This window comes from Camelina sativa, chromosome 20, assembly GCF_030686135.1.
Source record: "Camelina sativa cultivar CO46 ecotype springtype chromosome 20, ASM3068613v1".
Classification (NCBI taxonomy): Eukaryota; Viridiplantae; Streptophyta; class Magnoliopsida; order Brassicales; family Brassicaceae; genus Camelina; species Camelina sativa.
Genome location: NC_141899.1, coordinates 33,523,550 through 33,545,498, shown reverse-complemented (window position 1 = coordinate 33,545,498; position 21,949 = coordinate 33,523,550). Strand labels below are relative to the sequence as shown.

At 37.5% G+C, this 21,949-nt stretch overlaps 1 pseudogene across 1 annotated transcript; it reads right to left on the bottom strand.

Annotated features, from left to right (window-relative positions):
• Positions 1 to 1,702: 1,702 nt before the first annotated feature.
• Positions 1,703 to 3,649, bottom strand: LOC104772881 (uncharacterized; annotated as a pseudogene). The gene is made up of 6 exons (XR_015592313.1): positions 3,559 to 3,649; positions 3,043 to 3,053; positions 2,527 to 2,889; positions 2,360 to 2,429; positions 2,030 to 2,181; positions 1,703 to 1,933 (listed from the first exon to the last, which is right to left on the bottom strand). The product of XR_015592313.1 is annotated as an uncharacterized LOC104772881 (transcript).
• Between the last annotated feature and the right edge of the window lie 18,300 nt (positions 3,650 to 21,949).

Sequence of the window (21,949 nt, the reverse complement as noted above, 5' to 3'; positions counted from 1 at the left end):
TGCTGTTCTTCCGATTAATGGTGTTCATGTAATAAAGTTTGTAGCAGATTCATCAATCGTGTTCTGTTTGTCGGCCGGAGCAAACGACTTTTTCCTACTCAGTTTCGGAAATCTTTCCTCTGGGTTCATCCATGGAAGAGCAAGATATCGTTTCGGAAATCTATATAACTCACTTTTTATAGGTTTTTAATTTAGAAATCAGATGTTGAGACAAAAATCTATAATAGTTGAGTAAAAACCCTACAAGTGAAACCAAAAAAATAGACATAAGTTGTGAAAAAATAAAGTGAGGCAGGAAAAATTAGGGTTTTCAGTCGTATGTTAGAGGTAGAAGACGAGGATATTATGGTAATTTCGGATTCATTAAACCTAAAATCGAACGTGTACGTACATATAAACGTGTACGTACATATGAACTTATACATACATAATGTTCTTGAGATTAGTGTACGCACATAACGTTCTTTTGATTAGTGTAGGTCCATAAATCCGTTTTATTGAACAATATTATTGTAATTTTGTAGTCATCTTCAACATATCTTCTTCTACAACCATAGCTAATATTTTCGTTGTTGTTCACCGGAAATGGAACAAGTAAGAGATGTTACTAGAAAAAGTAAGAGATGTTACTAGAACAACCTATGTAATTCGTAATTGTTTATTTATTTATTATATTTTTGAGAGGTAATGAATAATAACCACACAAAATTACATTTTAACTATAGAGGGTAATATTTAGATAACATAAATAGTATTTGTCAAATTGTATATATTACTTAGTTCAACTAGGTACAACTAAATATATATTTAGATTTGTATTTATATTTAAAATATGAAAATGATAATTAAGGCTTATAAGAATTTCTAAAAAATATTGAACTATTAAAAAACCATGTTTAATCAACAATACAAGAATTTATCACTTTCTAATATATACTATCGTTTTCACATAAAACACTCTTTATAGTATAAGGAAGACTTAGTAAGTGATCACCTCAAATGAAGCAAAAGAGGTGAAACCCAAGTTTTTATGAACATTGTGTTATGAAAACCTTGTATATGCTAATTAATAGTGGTAAATCTTGTGCCCAACTGCTAATTAATAATTTATATTATAGTCCAACTGGAAATACGAAAAAAATGCAAAAGTTCAACTATGGATATGAGAGTACAACTGGATAACTATGTATAATTATGTGTATACCAAATAATTTTTTACTAATAGCATGTTGCCTTTGGTTCATTTTGCCATAGTGTGATGATTTTAAATGAATATTCCACCACCAAAATCTATTTTTTATTCGTTTTCACATGATCCATATTGAAATTTATTTTAATAATTCTACTACAGTTGCACCAAGTAGTTCAAGTTATACTGAAATTTTCTACCTAAGTGATCTAGTTATACATAAGATCTCACATTCACCCTAAAATTCTATTAATTACAACCAAACAAATCTCAGTCCCTATGTCTCTGTTGCAACTCTTTTATCGTCTGCAAAAGCTCCATCTTCTACTACTTATAGCTTCTAAGTAGATATTATTTCTCATCTATTACTTCATTAAGCTACACTTCTTTTCTCAAACATCTCTACTATTATTACTTCATTCTTAAAGAAATACATCATTTCATAAACCAACTAGCAGTTCATACATAACACAAGTCTTGAGAGATTTGTAAAAATCTAAAGCCAACAAAAAAAATCATAAAATACCATTGCTTTCCCATAAAAGATCCAAATGATACAAAATGAACACATGACAATCATGAACTCTAGAAGAGAAGATGTAACCATCAAACCAAACCATAAACAAAACACAAAGTCATGTCCTAAACTGATCAAGTTCTCAACATGTTCAAACCAAAGGGTCCTATTGCTTTGTTTGAAGCTACATCATCTTCAAGCATATCCTCAGAAGCTTATATATATACCTAAAGAACAACAAGAAGACGGACATGAGCTATGCTGCTGAAAATATAGATGCCATTCATAATCATGCAGTAGAAAAGAAAGAAGCTTTTTTTTACCATTCCGGAGACTTTTGAAGGAGACGGACTTGCTCAAAGAAGAGAACTTTAGAGACAATAGGTGTAACTTTGCTACCAAACTCTTGTGACTTTTCCTTTCCTGTATAACTTCCTAGCAACACCAGTTTTGCCTCATCATTCATCAGACCACTCTGCAAATTCAATATACCAGTTTAAGTCATACCAATCAAACAAATACCAAGATCCTCAATTTTAGCAAATGTGAAGCTTTGTCTTTAGAGAAATGATGCAGCAGTTTATTAGCTAAACTGGCCTTCTGATACGTTCTTATTTGATCTCAGGATATCTTAATAAAAGAAGCTACTTTACCAAATGACCAAGAAGAACTGAAGGTATGATGAATGTAAGAAGGCAGCTTCTAGTTTTCCGTAGCAGAGTCCTGCAGACAGAAATGCAAATCAAGAACATCGGTATGCTTACAGACAGGTATCAAGAAAAAACATTTTATCTTCAAATGGAGAAGCAAGATTTTAAACCTTCTTTGAAAACAAGGCCTGTAAGAGCAGCGAAAAGGGGACCAACAAACCAAACAGCAGTAGGATGATCAACGACATACTGAACCAAGTTATCACCGGCTGGTCTAGTAAGGGCTGCGTAAGTGGCCAAGGAACCAACAAAACCAAGTGCCCATAAAGCTTGAAGAGTCCTCTTAATCTCCGTAGCATAAATATAAATAAGAAACAGAGATAGCCCTAAACCACTAGCACCAACAAAGTAAAACAAATCATGGTTTTGTTTGATTATTTCACTTAACCAAGAGTCTCCTGGTAAAAATGAAGCAGTAGAACAGCTACAAAAGATGCAGCAGCAGTGACTAGTCCTGATCTGTACAGAAGAACCTGAAATAGCAAAAGGGGTCAATCTACGTTTGGTAAAGTCACAAGCTTTCGTCAAATCTACGTTTGTCAATCTACGTTTGATATAATTCACAAATTTCAACTCTTGCTTACCAGCCTGTCATGAACTTCTTGGACGCCCAACCCCTAATGAACAAGCTTAAAGTCTGCAGAAAATAGCCAAAGCATCAGACCACAATGCTCTATGTGTATTATATCTGCTTGAAAACATGAATGACCATAAACATCACAAGACTCAAGAATCGGCAGATCCTAACAAAAACACTAGGAATGCAAATTCATAATTGACTCAATCAGGAAAGGTCAAATTTTTACAAGCTTCTGCATAATAAAGATCAAAGTTTGGCTAGTTCACACAAGTTCCAGGAAAGTGTTCTGGTGATAGATTGAATCTAGGGTAAAACAAGTTCCAAGATTCTGAACTAAGGGGAAACAGAATCGCCCAAATCTGTGAAGACTAAATCTTGAAAGGAACTAAGAGCTTACTATAAATCGAATTCAACTGTTAATTTAGCATGAATCTTGAAACGAGAAAACGAAGAACAAGATTCTAGATCAGGAGATGAAACTAGACCTCGTGGCTGGATTGATGCGAAGAAGAAGAGGAAGAGGAAGAGGAAGCAGAAGAAGAAGAAGGCTTCGAAGAAGGACCATCGTCTTTGTCGCCGGAATCAGCGACGGGAACAAGCTCTCGATCTCTTTCTCGATTGGCCATCACAACTGCCGGCTTCTCGTCTCCCATCGCCGTTGAAAATCAGGCGATAAGGAAATCAAGTCGGAGGAGAGAAATGCCGGTGACCAGTGAACGAGCGGAGAGGGAAAAGGTTGAGACTTTTTTGCCGGCGACTGTTCTTTCTTCTGAGCACCAAAAAAAAAGAAGTGGCTAAGCTAACTCCAAACTTGAAGCTCTCTGTCGTTTTTAGATTTTTCTCTCCTGATCTAAAAACGGATGCTAAATTACCCAAATTACTTAAAGATTAATAACTAGTTGTGAACCAAAAGATTGAAACTTTATTTGGTGGAGAAGTGAAGCTTCTTTTCTTGCATCGTAAAGGAATTTATCCAACAGTCCATTCTTTTCTTGCAGAATTAGAGTAAAGGAGGATTTGACAAAAATCAAACAAACATCGATTCAAAAAGAAATAAAAACAAAAACAGGAAAACAAGAGCAGGAACATAAGATCTCAAGTTTTTTTTTGACCAAATTTAATTATAAATGGCATAAACCGTAATAAAACACACAACTCAGGTATAAAAGTAATTTGCAAATTTTTATGTGTTATTTGAGTAAGTCGGAAATCTCAATGTGTTAGTCTAGTAATAAACCAACTTTTATGTAATATTCTAGGTAATTTCCCTAAGATAAATATATAGATATATATATAATCTTCTTATAATTATTTTTAAAAAAAATTTGTAATTTTTTATAAATTCAGTAGTTTTTGATAATTATCTTTTTACATTATTAATATTTTTTAAAACAAAATATTTTAGTTTTGTTGTAATCAAATTGCTCCTAATAAATATTAACTTTTACATATGTCAAAATCTGAGATTAATAACTTGACACATGTCAAAATCTTGTTAATGGCTAACTTTCAAAACCCAACTTTATATAATAAGATTGTTTCTAGTGTTACTACTACTATTCAAAATTTCTTGAGTTAGGTTGGACTAGGGGTGTCATTTGGGCTGGCCCGGCCCAGCCCGGCCTGAAACCCGTAAAGCCTGCATATGTTTGAGCCTGGTCGGGCCCGGCCCGAAATATTTCCGAGCCTATATTTTAAAGCCCGAGCCTAGCCCTAATAGGGCTATAGGGCTTTTCGGGCTTTTTCGGGCTTATCTTATCGATCAAAAATTCAAACTTATAAGCCTTAAAAAGCAGTGTTTGAAGGTGCACTATAAAACAAATTAATCAAAAATTTAATAATTCATCTATATTCACTACAACCAACTTAATTTAATAGAAAAGATTTAAAACTAAATAAAAATTTGATACTTTAACCAAATAAACCAATATATAATTCATATAAAAAATAATTAATAAAAATTTAAAGTATAAAATATGGTTATTGAGTAAATATGAAAACTAGGATTAGAGTTTAAAACTTTATTTACAATAAATTATTAATCACATATTGCAGTTAAACAAAAATGTTAACAAAAAGTATAAATATATTTGTTAAAGGGCTTTTCGGACTGATCCGAGTCCAGTTGGGATAAGCCCGAAAAACCCTATAGCCCAAACGGGCTGAACCTAAAAGGCTCAATTTTTTTGAATATATATATTTAAGCTCGAGCCCGATGTTTTTCAGGGCCAGGCCGGATTAGCCTGCAGGCTTTGGCCCTAATTGACATGCCTAGGTAGGACTTAATTGTATGACCAAAAAAAATAAAAGTTGGACTTAATTATGTTTAATCATCATTGACCGTAAAGATTCTACTTGGGTTTTAACAACACGATTTTATACAACTGATTCTGTTTTAGATATAAGTATGAAATTAATCATTTAGGAAAATAGTAAATCTTTAAGCAGCCGTTAAGAGTTTCAACAACAAATAATCCCTTCATGTCTTGGCAATTTTTTTTTATTTGTTTGTTATAGTTGTCATGATGAATGTGTGTGCATGTTTTTTTCATAATCTTTATGTAAGTGTGGTTCTTATGGTTACTTCAAGAATGTATCTAAGTGTGAGAAAGACTCTCGGTAGAAGAGAGGGTTAGCTCAAGGATAGCTTTCAAGTGATGCACGGGGGCCACACGTGAGACGGAAGACTAAAACGTTGAAGTCATCGAAGTCAACGGAAGTTATAAAGTCTTATCGGTTTAATCTCTCGAACTATTCATTATCTTCTTCTCTGCATCTAAGAGTTTGTTACAGAGAGGTTGGAGAGATTTGATAGAGAGAGAAGAGAGAGAAAGCCTGAGAGCGTTGTAACAGAAATGGTGATCACAAGTTTCTAGTGGAATTCAGAGTAATATCTCTGGTGAGACGTAGCGTTTCCGGTTAAGGAGCGTGAACTCGTTAAATCGTTGGTGTAGTTCTTTATCTTTCTTTTACTTTCTGATTTAATCGATCATCGAGTATATTTAGACGAGTTCTATTGAGTTACAACCTCCGATCGGTTAATAACCTCACAAATTGGTATCAGAGCCTGGGTTTTGGCAAAGCACGATCGGATTGAAGATGTCTAGGGTTCCGATTGCAGTGTTTGATGGTTCGGGAGACTTCTCTTTGTGGAAGACGAGGATTAGAGCTCATCTAAGTGTGATCGGGTTAAAGGATGTACTGGTGGAGAAAGCTCCGTCTCCGCCACTCACAGTGGAAGAAGAACAAGATCCAGAGAAGAAGAAAAAGCATGAAGCCGATGAAACGGCAAGATTGGAGAGGTGCGATAAGGCAGAGAATGTGATCTTCTTAAATGTTGCTGATAAAGTCTTGAGGAACATCGAGCTATGCGACACTGCGGCCAAAGCGTGGTCGACATTGGAGAAGATGTTTATGCCTACATCCTTGCCTCATGGAGTTTATTCTCAATTAAACTTTTATGCATTCAAGATGCAGGAGAATAAGAAGATCAATGATAACATTGATGATTTCCTCAAGATTGTGGCGGATCTCAATCACTTGCAGATCGAGGTATCAGTTGAGGTACAAGCGATCATTCTGTTGAGTTCCTTACCTGCAAGATTTGATAGTTTAGTTGAAACACTGAAGTATAGTACGGGTAGGGAAAAGTTAAGGTTGGATGATGTTATGGTTGCTGCAAAGGATAAGGAGAGGGAAGTGGCTCAGAATAGCAAGACTATGGGAGAAGGACATTTTGCTAGGGGTAGATCAGAAGAGAAATACAATGGCCAGGCAGGTAAAGGGAGAGGTAGATCAAGGTCTAAGTCAAAAGATGGAAAGAGAGTTTGCTAGATATGTGGCAAAGAGGGACATTTCAAGAAACAATGTTTTAAGTGGATTGAACGAAACAAGAACAAGACTCAAAACACAGATAAAGGAGAAGCAGGAGTTGCTAAATCTGGTGCTGATCGGGATCCTGCAATGGTGTTAATGGTTGTGGAAGAGAGTTTGTGTGCTTCAGGAGATAAAACTGAGGAATGGATTTTAGACACTGGGTGCTCTTTTCACATGACACCGAGGAGAGAGTTATTCTCAGACTTCAAAGAGATAACATCCGGGTATGTAAAGATGGGGAACAACACTGTATCTCAGGTTAAAGGAGTTGGTAGTATTAAGATACAAAACTCGGATGGGACATCTATTATTCTTACGGATGTGAGATATATGCCATCCATGTCTCGAAACTTGATCTCATTAGGAACCTTGGAGGACAAAGGATGTTGGTTTTGAGTCACAGAATGGGGTTCGAAAAATAATCATTGGCTGTTCTACATTGTTTAGAGGACTGAAGAGAAGCACGTTGTATATTCTGCAAGGAAAAGCCAAGGTGCCAGAGTCTCATGTATCTGAGTCTTTGAAAGATGAAACTGCTTTGTGGCATAGTAGAATGGGACACATGAGCCAGAAGGGACTTGAGGTACTGGTTAAGAAAGGTTGCTTGGACAGGGAGAGGGTTAAGGAGCTTAAATTCTGTGAGGACTATGTGTTTGGTAAAAATCACAGAGTAAGCTTTGCTCAAGCACAACATGTATCCAAGGAGAAACTGTCATATGTGCATTCAGACTTGTGGGGTTCACCACACAATCCTCTTTCACTCGGGAATTGTCAGTATTTCATCTCATTCATTGATGATTACTCGAGAAAGGTATGGATATATTTTCTGAAATGAAAAGACGAGGCATTCGAGAAGTTTGTTGATTGGAAGAAAATGGTAGAGGTTCAATCTGAGAGGAAAGTAAAGAAGCTCAGAACGGACAATAGGTTGGAATATTATAATCAGTATTTCGACAAGTTTTGCAAGGATGAAGGGATAGTTCGACATAGAACGATTGCTTACACACCTTAGCAAAATGGTGTGGCCGAGAGACTCAATCGAACTATCAAGGACAAGGTTCGCAGTATGTTGAGTGAGAGTGGTATGGAGAAGAAATTATGGGCAGAAGCAGCATCGACTGCAGTGTATTTGATTAACAGGTCACCCTCCACAGCCATTGATTTTGACTTACCGGAGGAGAGGTAGACATCACATCTACCAGACTTAAGTGGACTAAGAAGATTTGGTTGTCTTGCTTATATACATACTGATCAGGGAAAGCTAAATCCACGAGTTAAGAAGGGATTCTTTACAAGCTATCCTGAAGGAGTGAAAGGGTAAAAGATTTGGTTACCAGCCGAAGGCAAATGTGTTATAAGCAGGAATGTGATTTTCAGAGAAGAGGTAATGTACAAAGATCATGGTAAAGATCAACATGTGAGTATTACAGAGGTGGATCTGGAGAACCTGGGTTTGAAGGAAAATGAGTTAGATCAAGGTGGAGCTACACACGATAGTGTTGATCAAGGTGGAGCTTCACGTGAGCAAGAGCAAGAGACTCCCATAAATCACTCCGGTTCAGACAACACACAAGTTGAGGAGGAAGGAGAAAACTCAGAGTCAGAAGATTTAAGTGACTATCAACTAGTAAGAGATCGAGGGAGAAGAGTGATCAAGGCTAATAAGAAATACTTTGAGTCACATATGGTAGGTTTTGCTTATTATACAGAAGATGGAGGAAGAACTGAACCTGGTTCGTATAAGGAGGCTCTTCTTGATCCGGATTGGGATAAGTGGAATGACGCAATGAAAGAGGAGATGTCCTCGATGAAGAAGAACCGAACATGGATCTTGGACATAAGCCAAAAGGAGCTAAGGTCGTGGGTTGTAGATGGATCTACACGAGGAAACCATGAATACCTGGAGTAGAAGCTCCCAGGTTCAAAGCCAGACTAGTGGCGAAGGGTTACTCTCAAACCGAAGGTATTGATTATACAGAAATATTTTCACCGGTGGTTAAACATGTTTCCGTCAGATATTTGTTGTCGATGGTGGTTCAGTTTGACATGGAGTTGTAGCAAATGGATGTGAAGACCGCTGGTTTTCTTAATGAAGATATAATGATGGCTCAGCCTGAAGGATTTATTGATGAGGCTCATCCTGAGCAGGTATGTTTTCTGAAGCGGTCTCTGTATGGCCTGAAACAGTCCCCTAGGCAGTGGAATCTTAGTTTTGATGAGTTTATGAGGGGAATAGACTGTGAAAGAAGTGCTTATGATAGTTGTGTCTATTGAAGAAAGTTTAGAGATGGGAGTCGCATCTACCTACTGTTATATGTAGACGACATGTTGATAGCTTCTGAGAACAATAGTCATGTAGAGGAATTGAAGAGGTAGCTAAGTCGGGAGTTTGAAATGAAAGATTTAGGAGAAGCTAAAAAGATTCTTGGAATGGAGATTGAGAGAGATAGGGTTGCAGGAACTTTAACTCTGTCTCAAGAGAGTTATGCTAAGAAGGTTCTGAAGAAGATGGATCAAGCCAAGTCAGTTGCGACTCCTTTAGGTGCTCTTTTCAATCTTCGAGCAGCTACAGATAAGGAATTTGAAGAACAGTTTGAGAGGATGAAGGTGGTGCCTTATGCGAATACCGTTGGCAGCATCATGTACTCTATGATAGGCACGAGGCCTGACCTTGCACATCCGGTTGGTGTGATTAGTAGATTCATGAGTAGACCACTCAAGGATCATTGGCAGGCGGCTAAGTGGGTCTTGAGGTATATGAGAGGTACTGAGAAGAAGAAATTATGTTTCAAGAAGCAAGAAGATTTCTTGATAAGGGGTACTGCGATGCAGGTCATGCTGGTGATGGTGATAGTTGCAGGTCCACTACTGGGTATGTTTTTACAGTAGGAGGGAACTCTATTGTTTGGAAGTCGAGAGTTCAGAAGTTTGTAGCTCTGTCTTCAACAGAGGCCGAGTATATGGCTCTCACTGAAGCGGTGAAAGAAGCTATTTGGTTAAAAGGTTTGGCTGAAGAACTCGGGTTCCCACAGAAGTTTGTGGAGGTGCACAGTGACTCACAAAGTGCTATTGCATTGTCAAAGAACTCAGTGCACCACGAGAGGACCAAGCACATTGATATCCGGTTGAATTTTATTAGGGATATCATTAACGAAGGTATTGTGAAGGTGGTAAAGATTGCAGGAGAATGCAATCCAGCTGATATTTTCACTAAGGTTTTACCAGTGGATACACTGGAGGGAGCACTTCAAATGCTCTGACTATTAGAAGACTGAGGTAGAACTCAGGAACCGGAGGGGAATCCAAGTACTAGAAGAAGTGATACAGAAGACCATTCGAACCAAGGTGGAGAATTGTAAGTGTGGTTCTTATGGTTACTTCAAGAATGTATCTAAGTGTGAGAAAGACTCTCGGTAGAAGAGAGGGTTAGCTCAAAGATAGCTTTCAAGTGATGCACTTGGGCCACACGTGAGACGGAAGACTAAAACGTTGAAGTCGTCGAAGTCAACGGAAGTTATAAGGTCTTATCGGTTTAATCTCTCGAACTATTCATTATCTACTTCTCTGCATCTAAGAGTTTGTTACAGAGAGGTTAAAGAGATTTGATAGAGAGAGAAGAGAGAGAAAGATTGAGAGCGTTGTAACAGAAATGGTGATCACAAGTATCTAGTGGATTCCGGAGTAATATCTCCGGCGAGACGTAGCGTTTCCGGTTAAGGAGCGTGATCTCGTTAAATTGTTGGTGTCGTTCTTTTATCTTTCTTTTACTTTCTGATTCAATCGATCATCGAGTATATTCAGACGAGTTCTATTGAGTTACAGTCTCCGATCGGTTAATAACCTCACACTTTATCTGTTCTTGCATTTTCCATAACGTTATTGATCTTTTTTTTTCTTATTATTTACATATTTTTTGCTTTTACTTAGTGTCAAGAGTTTTTGACAAATAACTTTAACAGTTCTCGACGAATTGCTTGATCAGGGTTTCCAAAAAGGGTGAAAGATTATAACCTAAGCATTCACATCGATGAGAAGATCATTAAGGCTCTCAACTATGGGACAACATTGGTTGTCAAGAACGGTCTGATCTATAAAACATTAAAACCTTTCAAGATTTAATTTGTCTACTCTGATTTGACCAATCCAAAATGAATTAAAGCCGGAAAAGCCCAAATTGATGAATAAACCAACCAATATGTTTTTCTTTTCTTGTATGATTGTATCATAGATTCAAACTAGATCTACTGCACTCAAGTTAAACTACAAGATAAACAAACCATCAAAACGTCATTAATATAAAACTACAATCAAATTTTAGATATAGATTTGAACCGAAATTGTTCTAAAACTGAAACAGTATTAAAACCAAATCAAATGGTATTTCATTTTCCAATTGGTTTATATATCCAAATTTCGAAACCAAAACCGGATTAGATAATCCGATATTTTACTTACTACATGCTTTGTTTTTCCCTATTCACGTATAGGTACAAAAATATTATGAGTGCCTTACTGTACGGAGCCATAGGAGGAACTATATATATTAGCCCTGAGACGGATCCGGATATCCAAGGTTTTTAGGTATATCCGAATCCAGATCCGGATCCGCCGGAGATCTATTTTCTTATCCGGATCCGGCTCCGTTAGTAACGGATATTCGACAGACGGATATCCAACTATAATCTCGGATACTTGCGGATATTTGTATCCGGTTGCACAATTGTATGGGCCTTCAACAGTAGAAAAAGCCCGTGAAGCCTGCTTATTTAGCATGTGTTAGTGGTATTTATAGGAGAGAAGTTGACCATTTTTCTTTCATTTGTCCGATGTGGGACAAACTTGGTAAAACAAGAAATGTGTATAGCTTATGTTTTGGGGTCCACGTTCCATGGCCCACGTCTCACTTCCCATCTCACATTCCACATCCCACATCGACAGTTTTAAAAGTAATTTCCCAGTATACCTCCTATATATCCTACCTCCACCCGTTGAAATGGCCAAATAACATTAGGGTCTGGATATTAAGCTCGATTCGGATATCCGGCTTCATAAATACTTAGTATCCGGATCCGTATCCGATTAAGACGGATATCAGTTTTTAGTCTCTGGCTCTAGATCCATTTTACCGGAGATCCGGTTTTTCGGAACGGATCTGAATGGATCCCGGATCGGATACTGAATATCGGATACTTGGTCTCAGGACTAATATATATACTTGTGTACGATATTACGTGTCACACAACGTTTGAGGATTTTGAATAGTGGCTCGAGGATCTTCGTAGTTTAATCTTTGGTACCAACAAGCTCGTGATCATGAATGATGCATGCATGCTCCTTGCCTCCTTGGTAACAAATCTAATCTTTGACCATGGCCGCGAGAAGTATTATCAATGGAGGAAGCAAAAAGTCTTGAGAAAAAGAAATTTTTATTCATTGAAACAGCAGCTCTTTGATGCCACCAACGTCGAAGAAAGGTAAATAGATATGATATCGATGAATTTCTGTGTATTGATGAAGTTGACGAAGAAACATATATATAGAACCAACCACAAACTAGAATCTAGAATCTAGGGAAATCTAACTAGTCATAACTACATATGCTTCTGTTGCAGAGAAGACGATAATGCAAAGAGCTTACAAATATATACTTCGAATATGCTCAATAACTAAACGGAGTATAAACCATCCCAAATTGGGATTTTACCAACCTCAATAAAAGGTTTCACAAATGTCTTAGACTCAGATCTACAATAAAGTCAAGAATCTGTTATTTGTGTGTGAACTGTGATGATCTCTTCCTCTTCCATTTCGGTCACATGTACAACTATATATTCTAATTATGATAATCAATTTATGTAACAAAAAATTATAACTTCTCAAGATCATACAATCTCCAACCTTTCTTGTCGTGTGGATAACCAACAAAAACACATCTCCTGCTTCCCGAAGCAAATTTGTCTCCTCCATGTATCTGATTGTGCGCGTAGCATAAACTTCCACATACCCGTAGATGATCATAACTATGAGCTTTATCAAACAACTTCTCAAATGGCGTCATATTCCCCAAAACAGAAGATGGAGTCCGATTTATTAAATAACCGGCTGTAAGCACACATTCTCCCCAAAACTGAATTGGAAGATTAGCTTGAAAGCGGAGAGCTCTGGCAACATTCAGGATGTGTCTGTGCTTCCTCTCAACCCTACCATTTTGCTGAGGCGTGCCTACACATGATGTTTCGTGGATTATGCCATGAACCTGGAAATAACTTGTTAAGGCGAGGAATTCAGACCCATTATCACTCTGGACAGACTTCACCTTTGTATTAAATTGTCTTTCAGTAAGAGCAAAGAAATTTTTTAAACATTATGGAACTTCACTCTTCTCATTGAGTAGATACAACCAAACTCCCCGTGAATAATCATCAACTATTGTCAAAAAATATCTTGCTCCGGAATGTGAAGCTACACGATATGGACCCCATAAATCAACATGAATTAGCTCAGAAATCTTTGTTGTTTTATTCATACTCATCGGAAAACAATCTCGAGTTTGCTTTGCGCGGAGACAAACATCACACGCTTTATTTAGACTAGCTAAAGAAACAGAACTTGAACTAGAAACACAAGGAAGCATTCCTACAACTTTTGCAGACGGATGATCCATCATATTATGCCACAGCTCCAATGTTTTGTCCTCCCTTACTGTGACTGACGCTGCTAACTCCGTACTGCAAAAGTGGAAAGTTCCCCCAACTCTTTTACCAGCTTCAATCACTATCCTCGAAGCTTGGTCCTGAACAACCAGAAATCTGTTAGCCATTTGTACTATACAACAGTTTTCATCCATTAATTGTCCTACCGATATTAAATATGACTTCAGCTCTTTTACAAAATATACTGATTTCAATATCAGACCAGAACCGAGACGCACTGATCCTTCTTTCAAAGATACTTGTTCTCTTCCATCAGCCATGATTATTAAAACAGTAGACATGTCCCTAACATCTGATAATGCCTCAAACCGACCAGTTAAGTGATGAGAAGCCCTTGTGTCTATTATCCAAGAAGGAAAGAAAGACTTACCAGACACTTGCTCCAATTTTGTAGCAGGTTCCTTGCCAGCGTTGAGGATACTCTTTAGCGTGTTCCATTGTTGCTCAGTCAAGCCACTAACACCGTCTCGATCCTTCTCAGTCAATACATAATTCACTTGTTCTTGAGGTGTGCTTTCAATGTTGGGGACCGTGACACGATTTGCATAGGTGACTTGTCCCCGTCCCTTTCCACCATTAGAGCTCGCTCCACCACGACCCCTGCCTTGCAGACTACGACTCTTTGGTCTATCTCCCCACCATTTGGGATAGCCAATCACTGCGTAACAGTTGTCGATAGTATGACCATTCCGTAGAAGTTAGAGATATGATATCGATGAATTTCTGTGTATTGATGAAGTTGATGAAGATACATATATATAGAAGAACTAACCACAAACTAGAATCTAGAATCTAGGGAAATCTAACTAGTCATAACTACATACTCTTCTGTTGCGGAGAAGACGATAATGCAAAGAGCTTACAAAATATATACTTCGAATATGCTCAATAACTAAACCAAGTATAAACCATCCCAAATTGAGAGTTTATTAACCTCAATAAAAGGATTCACAAATGTCTTAGACTCATATCTACAATAATATCACAAGAATCTGTTATCTGTGTGTGAATTGTGATGATCTCCTCCTCTTCCATTTTGGTCACATGTACAACTATATATTCTAATTATGATGTAACATATCTTTTATTTTTAAGAAATAAAAATTAGAAATTTGTGTTTGCTTTTCCAAGTAGCATCCTTTTGCTTTAGACAGAACTATATTTTTCACAAAAAATTACAAATGCACAGATTCTTGCTGACAAACAATTACAGTGCTTACAAATGCACAAAGCTCATCCTCAAACTCAAAGTCAGCAAGAATCTGTGCATTTGTAAGCACTGTATCTTCAAACTTGAGGTCTTGGTTGAGCCATTGTTCTGTACATATCAAAATCTCAACCATATAGTGTGTGAGACAACTTCTATATGGGTTAATTAGCCTTCCACTAGTGCTAAAAGCACTTTCAGAAGCAACTGAAGACACCTGCATAGCAAATAAACCCCTAGCCATCTGAGATAAAATAGGATACTTGCCACTATTGACTTTTCACCAAGAGAGTACATCATACTCAATTCCCATCATCAAATCAGGATTCTCAACTTCTTCCCTGAGATAAGTATCCAATTCATTTGTGTTTCTAATTTCAATCCTCTTAAGCAGCGTATCATACTTATGGTCCACTGGGTTGTAGCCATCAAACTCATCTTGCATCGAGTCAAATACTCGGTCTGCTTATCTCTCTTGCGTATTCTGAGTTGAGGACTATGACTGAGAAAGTTTCTCATTTGCTGATGCGTTGGATCTTGTAGAATACTCTTTATACATATCACGAACGATATTCAGAACCGAATCATACAATGTCTTAGTTGTTAAACCCTCTTCCCCATATAGCTCCTCAAAACACAAATTTGCATATTGCATCTTCTTTCTCGGATCGAAGACACTGACAATAACTAACATCTTGTTGATGTTATGCAGGCCATCCCAATACTTGTCGAATTTGTCAAACATCTTCTCTGCATTTACTTTCACTTCATTATCAACATTATTACAAACCAACTGAATCTTCACTGCTATGTTAACTATCTCACCATAACACTTAAATGCATTCATAGTAGTAGAGGCGGATGCAACCAATGTCGCATGATAGAAGACATTTAGAAACTTCACTAACCTTTCAACTTTACACCAATCATTTTTCTGAGGAGGTCCAATCCTTTTCACTCCATTTTCAATCTCTAAAAAATGATCTTTATACAGCTTATCTCCAAACTCCATCCTATCAAATGCTCCTTTGAACTTTATTGCCCTAGTCAACATAAAAAATGTCGAATTCCATCTAGTGCAGACATCTAATGGAAAACTTCCCATTGAAAACCTACCGGAATCGACTCTCAACTGAAATGACTTCCTCCAATTTGGACCCGCTCTAACATATGAGATTGCATTGCGGACTGCAGCAACACTTGAATCAATTTCAGTCATACCGTCCTTCACTATCAAGTTAATGATATGCCCAACACATCTCAAATGCATAAAGTCCCCATCAAGAACCAGAGAATCTTCACTAATTAAAGAGAAAGCAGACTGAAACAGACTCAAAGCACTAGTATTAGCTGTTGCATTATCAACAGTAATAGTAAACAGCCTTTCTATCCCCCATTCAGCTAGACATTTCAGCAGTGTATTGGCGATTGTTTTACCTCCGTGATCTTCAACATGCTTGAATCCTATAATTAGCTTCTTTAGACGCCGATTCTTATCATTGTAGTGTGCAGTTATAACAATATAACTTGAACCTGTGAATAAAAAAAAACATTGATAAGCATCTTCACTAATTGAGTAAAAACATTGATGAGACTATAGTGATTTTGATTCAAAAAAACAGTACCGGTTATAGAGGAAACTCATATATCAGTTGTCAGTGAGACTCTTTGCTTGGTAGTGAGAAACCATTTTTTAAGAGTAGCTTTCCTCTCAGCAAACATCTTTACTACATCTCTTCCTGCTGTCCTTCTTGAATGAGGCTTGTATAGGTTTACCTAAATAGAAAAAATCAATTAGAATTATGTATATCAGGGCAAGATTATCTGTAGTATCTTATAAGGGGTTTGTTAAATACTGTTTGATTTTTTTTTTATGAATTAATTGTGTATTGTTTTGAATATAAGAACCCATGTTAAAATTTTCTCCTCCAATGGTAGGTTCTAATTTTGGGTCTCTTATTTTTGAAAATATTGTTTTTTGAAATTTAAATAGAATATAAGTGGTATAGAATATCAAGGATTACATTTATATGAGGAAAAAATCAATGTAATTTAGTATTCTACTACATAACATTTACAAGAAATTTACAATATATTGTAAAAGAAGAAAGAAAAAAAACTAAAGTTGTTGATTCTGGTTAAGCATTCTCAATAATCCACAAACAAAGCAGCCATGTCTCTCTCAACTTCTTCTCTTCACACAAAATATAAATCAACCAAGTGTGGCTTATCGGACGAGGCCATAAATCAAGAGCAGCCATGTCTTTAACCTCTTGTATTCCCGAAAGCTTCATGGCAACACAATAGAATTGAAGCGATTTCAGATGAGAAGAACTTACCAGCAAAAAGAAGGAACTCTGAAACTGGTTTTAGGGTTGAATTTGGCGTAAGAGAACTGGATTTTCGAACATGCAGAGAAGAAGTGAAGACGGATGCGGGAGAATGTAGTGACGAGAGAGGAGAGACTGTAGTAAATGCAATCCACAGGGCAAATCTTTGTAGAGAAGACGATTTGAAAATTTACAGAGTAAGAAGAGTGTAAAAGACAGAGGAGACTCTCCCTGTAGTGGTGTGACAACCCATCCCGTTGACCCTACTAGCCCACCGCTAGCTTGCCCCCATAGGCCCGAAGCTGGCCCTGCAGGGCATCGATCCTAACCTCTCAATTGGTGACAGCTTGTCCTGTAGGAAGGTTGTTAAAGGGTGGGGACCAGGGTTCGAGGAACGTCTGGCGCACCAATAACCTACTGTGGATTTGGATGAATAGTTCCATTCCACGGTGAGAATCCATTCCCTACAGGGCCAGCTTGGGGTCCATGGGGACGGCTAGCGGGGGGCTAGCAGAGTCCACAGACGGTCCATTGGGGTAGCTAGTGGGGGGCTAGTGGGTTCCGCGGGATAGGTTGTCATATAAAAAATTGATTTTTATGTGACAACACGTCCCGTGGACCCTGCTAGCCTCACTGCTAGCCGCCCCAATGGACCCCAAGCTGCCACCAATTGACCTGCAGATCAATTGGTGGCAGCTTGTCCTGTGGGAAGGTTGTTAAAGGGTGGGGACCAGGGTTCGAGGAACGTCTGGCGCACCAATAACCTACTGTGGATTTGGATGAATAGTTCCATTTGCCACGGTGAGGGGTTAGGATCGATGCCCTGCAGGGCCAGCTTGGGGTCCGTTGGGGCGGCTAGCAGTAAGGCTAGCGGGATCCGCGGGACGGGTTGTCACAAGTGGATTACAAATCTTCAGGAGCATAATATAAGGTTGTGTAGCATAACGAAGACAGTTACAGAGCAAGAGCAACACAAATCTACAGGCTCAATAACTTAAAAACCAGCTGCTCCACTAAGATCATCAGTTCACAAACTGAGGAGCATGGTCAATTAGGATGCAAGCTACTTAGGAAAGGGATTCACTAATGTCCGATTAGGATGAAAGCTACGTAGTCACCTATTTATATAGAGGAATCAAAGAAAACAGAAGAGTCTAGGGTGAAATGCAAACCTTAAAGCTGGTCAGGTCAGGTACTACGTAGTTTGGCAATTTATCTGGCTGCACAACATATCCATGCGACTTCCATTCCTAGTATATGGTCAAATGCTTTGTAAACCAACCCAATGTGCAAGAAGCAATCTCAGTAATCAAAAACAAATCTTCAAAGAGAAAAGCAACTCTAGAAAATGCAAACAAAGGAAAAGCCCTGATCAAAGCAAATATGATCAGAGAACAACTACAAGCCATCATATCACTAAAGCAATGGCAACATTTGAATGGAACAGAGAGTACTAAAGTCAAAACATTTTCAAAAGGACAATCGAAAGAGAGAGAGAAATCAAACTTAGGGATTGATCAAATTCAGAACAATAACTTTACCTTGACATCAAGCTGATGAAAATCAATCTTGAGACCTTTTTCTTGGTCCCTCAAGGATTTAACTGCTTTATGACCATCATCCACGTTTCTGGCTGTAAGAACAACAGTCAGTCCATGACCTGCAAGCTGCCTTGCAATCTCAAGTCCATTTCCAACCGGTCACCACTGCTACATTTTCACAAGACCACCACCTAAAAAATCACAAGTCACAAAAATCAAGAAGATGGCTTCAAAGGTATAGAATTTAATTTCAGTTTCTCCAAAATATATATACTGTTTTAGTCTAAACCCAGATCTATAAGTAATCCTAATTCAATCTGCTCAATATACTCTCTATCCCCAAATAGAAACCTAACTCATCAAACAATGCTGTGAGCCTGAGACTGTCGCAAAGTAAGTAAATGACGATGATCTTAGCCATATAAAGCAGCCGAATGATTGGAGAAACTACGTTGGAGTATTCATTACCTGTTGTGGTCAGAGTAAGGGATCGTCCAAAGGAATCAGGTCCTTCGATTCGAAACCTTCAAGCTTCTGATTCCAAATTCTTTTGACGTTTCGGGGATTCAATCGCAACCGAGAGAGAGAGAGAGAGAGAGAGAGAGAGAGAGAGAGAGAGAGAGAGAGAGAGAGAGAGAGAGAGAGAGAGAGGAAAAAAGAAAAAATCGAGCTGTCCCAATTTTTTTTTCCCATTTTGTATTTTTCTTTTTCGCCCAACAAAATACCGACACGTAGGGCCTCTTAAACCAAGTTTCAGTATCTTATACAGATCCATTTTTTCTTCATTTCTGATTATTTTTTTTTCAACAAAACTCTAACATCTCCTCTATGAACCCCCCGATGGAGAAGGTCTTAGAGTCATGTATATTAAAACAAGTCGCAAAATAAGATAGAAGCATCACCTTGTTGCAAAAGTGTTTAAGTGTCATTCCTTCTACAAACGACAATGGTAACTCTCCTATCACCACCATTTCATTCAATGTTTCTCTAAAAATATGCTCAGACACTTTTCCAGACTGTAAATTCCCATCTTTATTAATAATTTGTTGACCTTCACTAGGATTTTAACATTCTTCCCATGCTTTGTATGCCTTGCAGATTTTTAGATGATTCCACAAGGTTTTGTCCCTGATTTTGTTGGACAACTCAACTCCTTTTCACAATAATTGCAGTTACCTTTGTCACGGTTTTCCTTCAATCTTGTGAAGTGTTGCCACACATTTGATCTTGGGTTGAGAATCCTTGGAGACTTAGACTCAGGTTTCTCAGACTAGGAACTGCTGTCGCGTGTTTGTTTCTTTTTCCCCCTTCGGTTAGACTCAGGTGTTAAAAACTCTTCTTCTTCGTGTATATCTCTCTCTTCATCATCAAAAATTGGAGATGATGAGTCCATCTATACATTCAAACCAAAACGCATCATCAATAAAAATCATCATCAAGCAAGGCTCGGCCAAAAATCAAGCCGCATCATCATTAATATTCAAAAATTGTATCCGTATAATTGCTTAAATAACAGTCAAGAAAACAGTTTCTCCATCAAAAAGAAAAAGTGTAATAGACAAATACTTGTGAAATTGTAATCAATCAAAACCAAGTTGCTTCACAACAAAAGACAAACACTTACCATCAGAGCAAGAGCAAAGAACAAGAACATTATATAGGTTCAGAAGATGCAGAGTAAGAAGACAAACCTTCGATTTTTGCCGTGAAGTTTCAGAAGGAGGGGAAGATGCGACAACTCTTGGTGTCTCCAGTTTGAATAATTGGGGATGATCTCTATTTTAAATAATTGGGGATGGGAAACCGAACAGACTCGTAGAAAAAAGAGGAAAAATCGAAATTAGGGATTTTAGTTAGGGAAAAATGTCATTAAAATCATGAACTTTCAAATTTTGGCCATTTAAAACATGAACTTTGTTGTAGGCCATTTAAAACATCAACTTTCGTTGACTAGATTTTTTAAACATGAAGTTTCGTTGACCAGGCCAAAATAGACATGACGTTAAATCCGATAGTTGACCTACTAACAGATGTTACTATGCCGTTAATCACTCCGTTACTGACAAAACGACATCGTTTTAATTGAAGTTTTAGTTTGAAATAATGTCATTTAAACCATGAACTTTTAAATATAGGCCATTTAAATCATGAACTTGTAAATGTATGTCATTTAAACCATGAACTTTTAATTTATGTCATTTAAACCATGAACTCGCCCTGGACATTCGGTAAAAACCAGACAACCAAAAATATTTGGTTATCGGAGCAAATCGAAGAGAGAAAGCTTAATCGTTCGGTGCAATTGATTTGAATAACCGGATTTTGGTTTGACTCGGTAATCGAATCGATTGGTTTATTAGAAACTGTAGAAGTATATAAGCTTAATCAGCTAACCCGTTTAACCCTAGTTTAGTTTATCTCTTCTTTCTTCGACTCTGCCTCATGATGCGATTCTGAGAAAGAGAGAGAAGAACATCAGTTCATCATTCTTTTTCGATCTTTGTCATGTATTTTGTGTCTTTTTGTTTTTTTCTTGAGTCTTTTTCATTTATTAGGACACTACACTAGAGTCTGAAGGATTGATCATCTTGTTTTAGGATACTGCACTAGAGTTTGAAAGATTGATCACCATTTTTATGTATTATGGTTTACATAACATAAATTTGAAAGTTCATGGTTTAAATGACATACATTTACAAGTTCATGATTTAAATGACATATATTTACAAGTTCATGGTTTAAATGGCCTGTATTTAAAAGTTTATGGTTTAAATGACACTTAAAACTTCCATTAAAACGACGTCGTTTTGTTAGTAACGGAGTGATTAACGGCATAGTAACGTCTGTTTGTAGGTCAATTATCGGATTTAACGTCATGTCTTTTTTGGCCTGATCAACGAAACTTCATGTTTAAAAAAACTAGTCAACGAAAGTTAATGTTTTAAATGGTCTACAACAAAGTTCATGTTTTAAATGGCCAAAATTTGAAAGTTCATGATTTTAATGACATTTTTTCCCATTTTAGTTATAGGGATTTAAGGATTTAGGTATATAATATGTATTGTGAGTATTATGTTCGGGTATCGGGTAAAACCCGAACTCGATCGGATATCTGATCCTTAAATGTATTACATTCGTTTGGGTTTTACACACTACCCGAACCCAACTCAAACCTGCTACATCGAGTAGGGTTCGGGTTCCTCTGTTTCGGGTTCAAGGTAATATGCCTAGGGCTAATCCTACATTACTGGAAAAAAAAACGTTGTCGTTTTGACCGTTTACAACA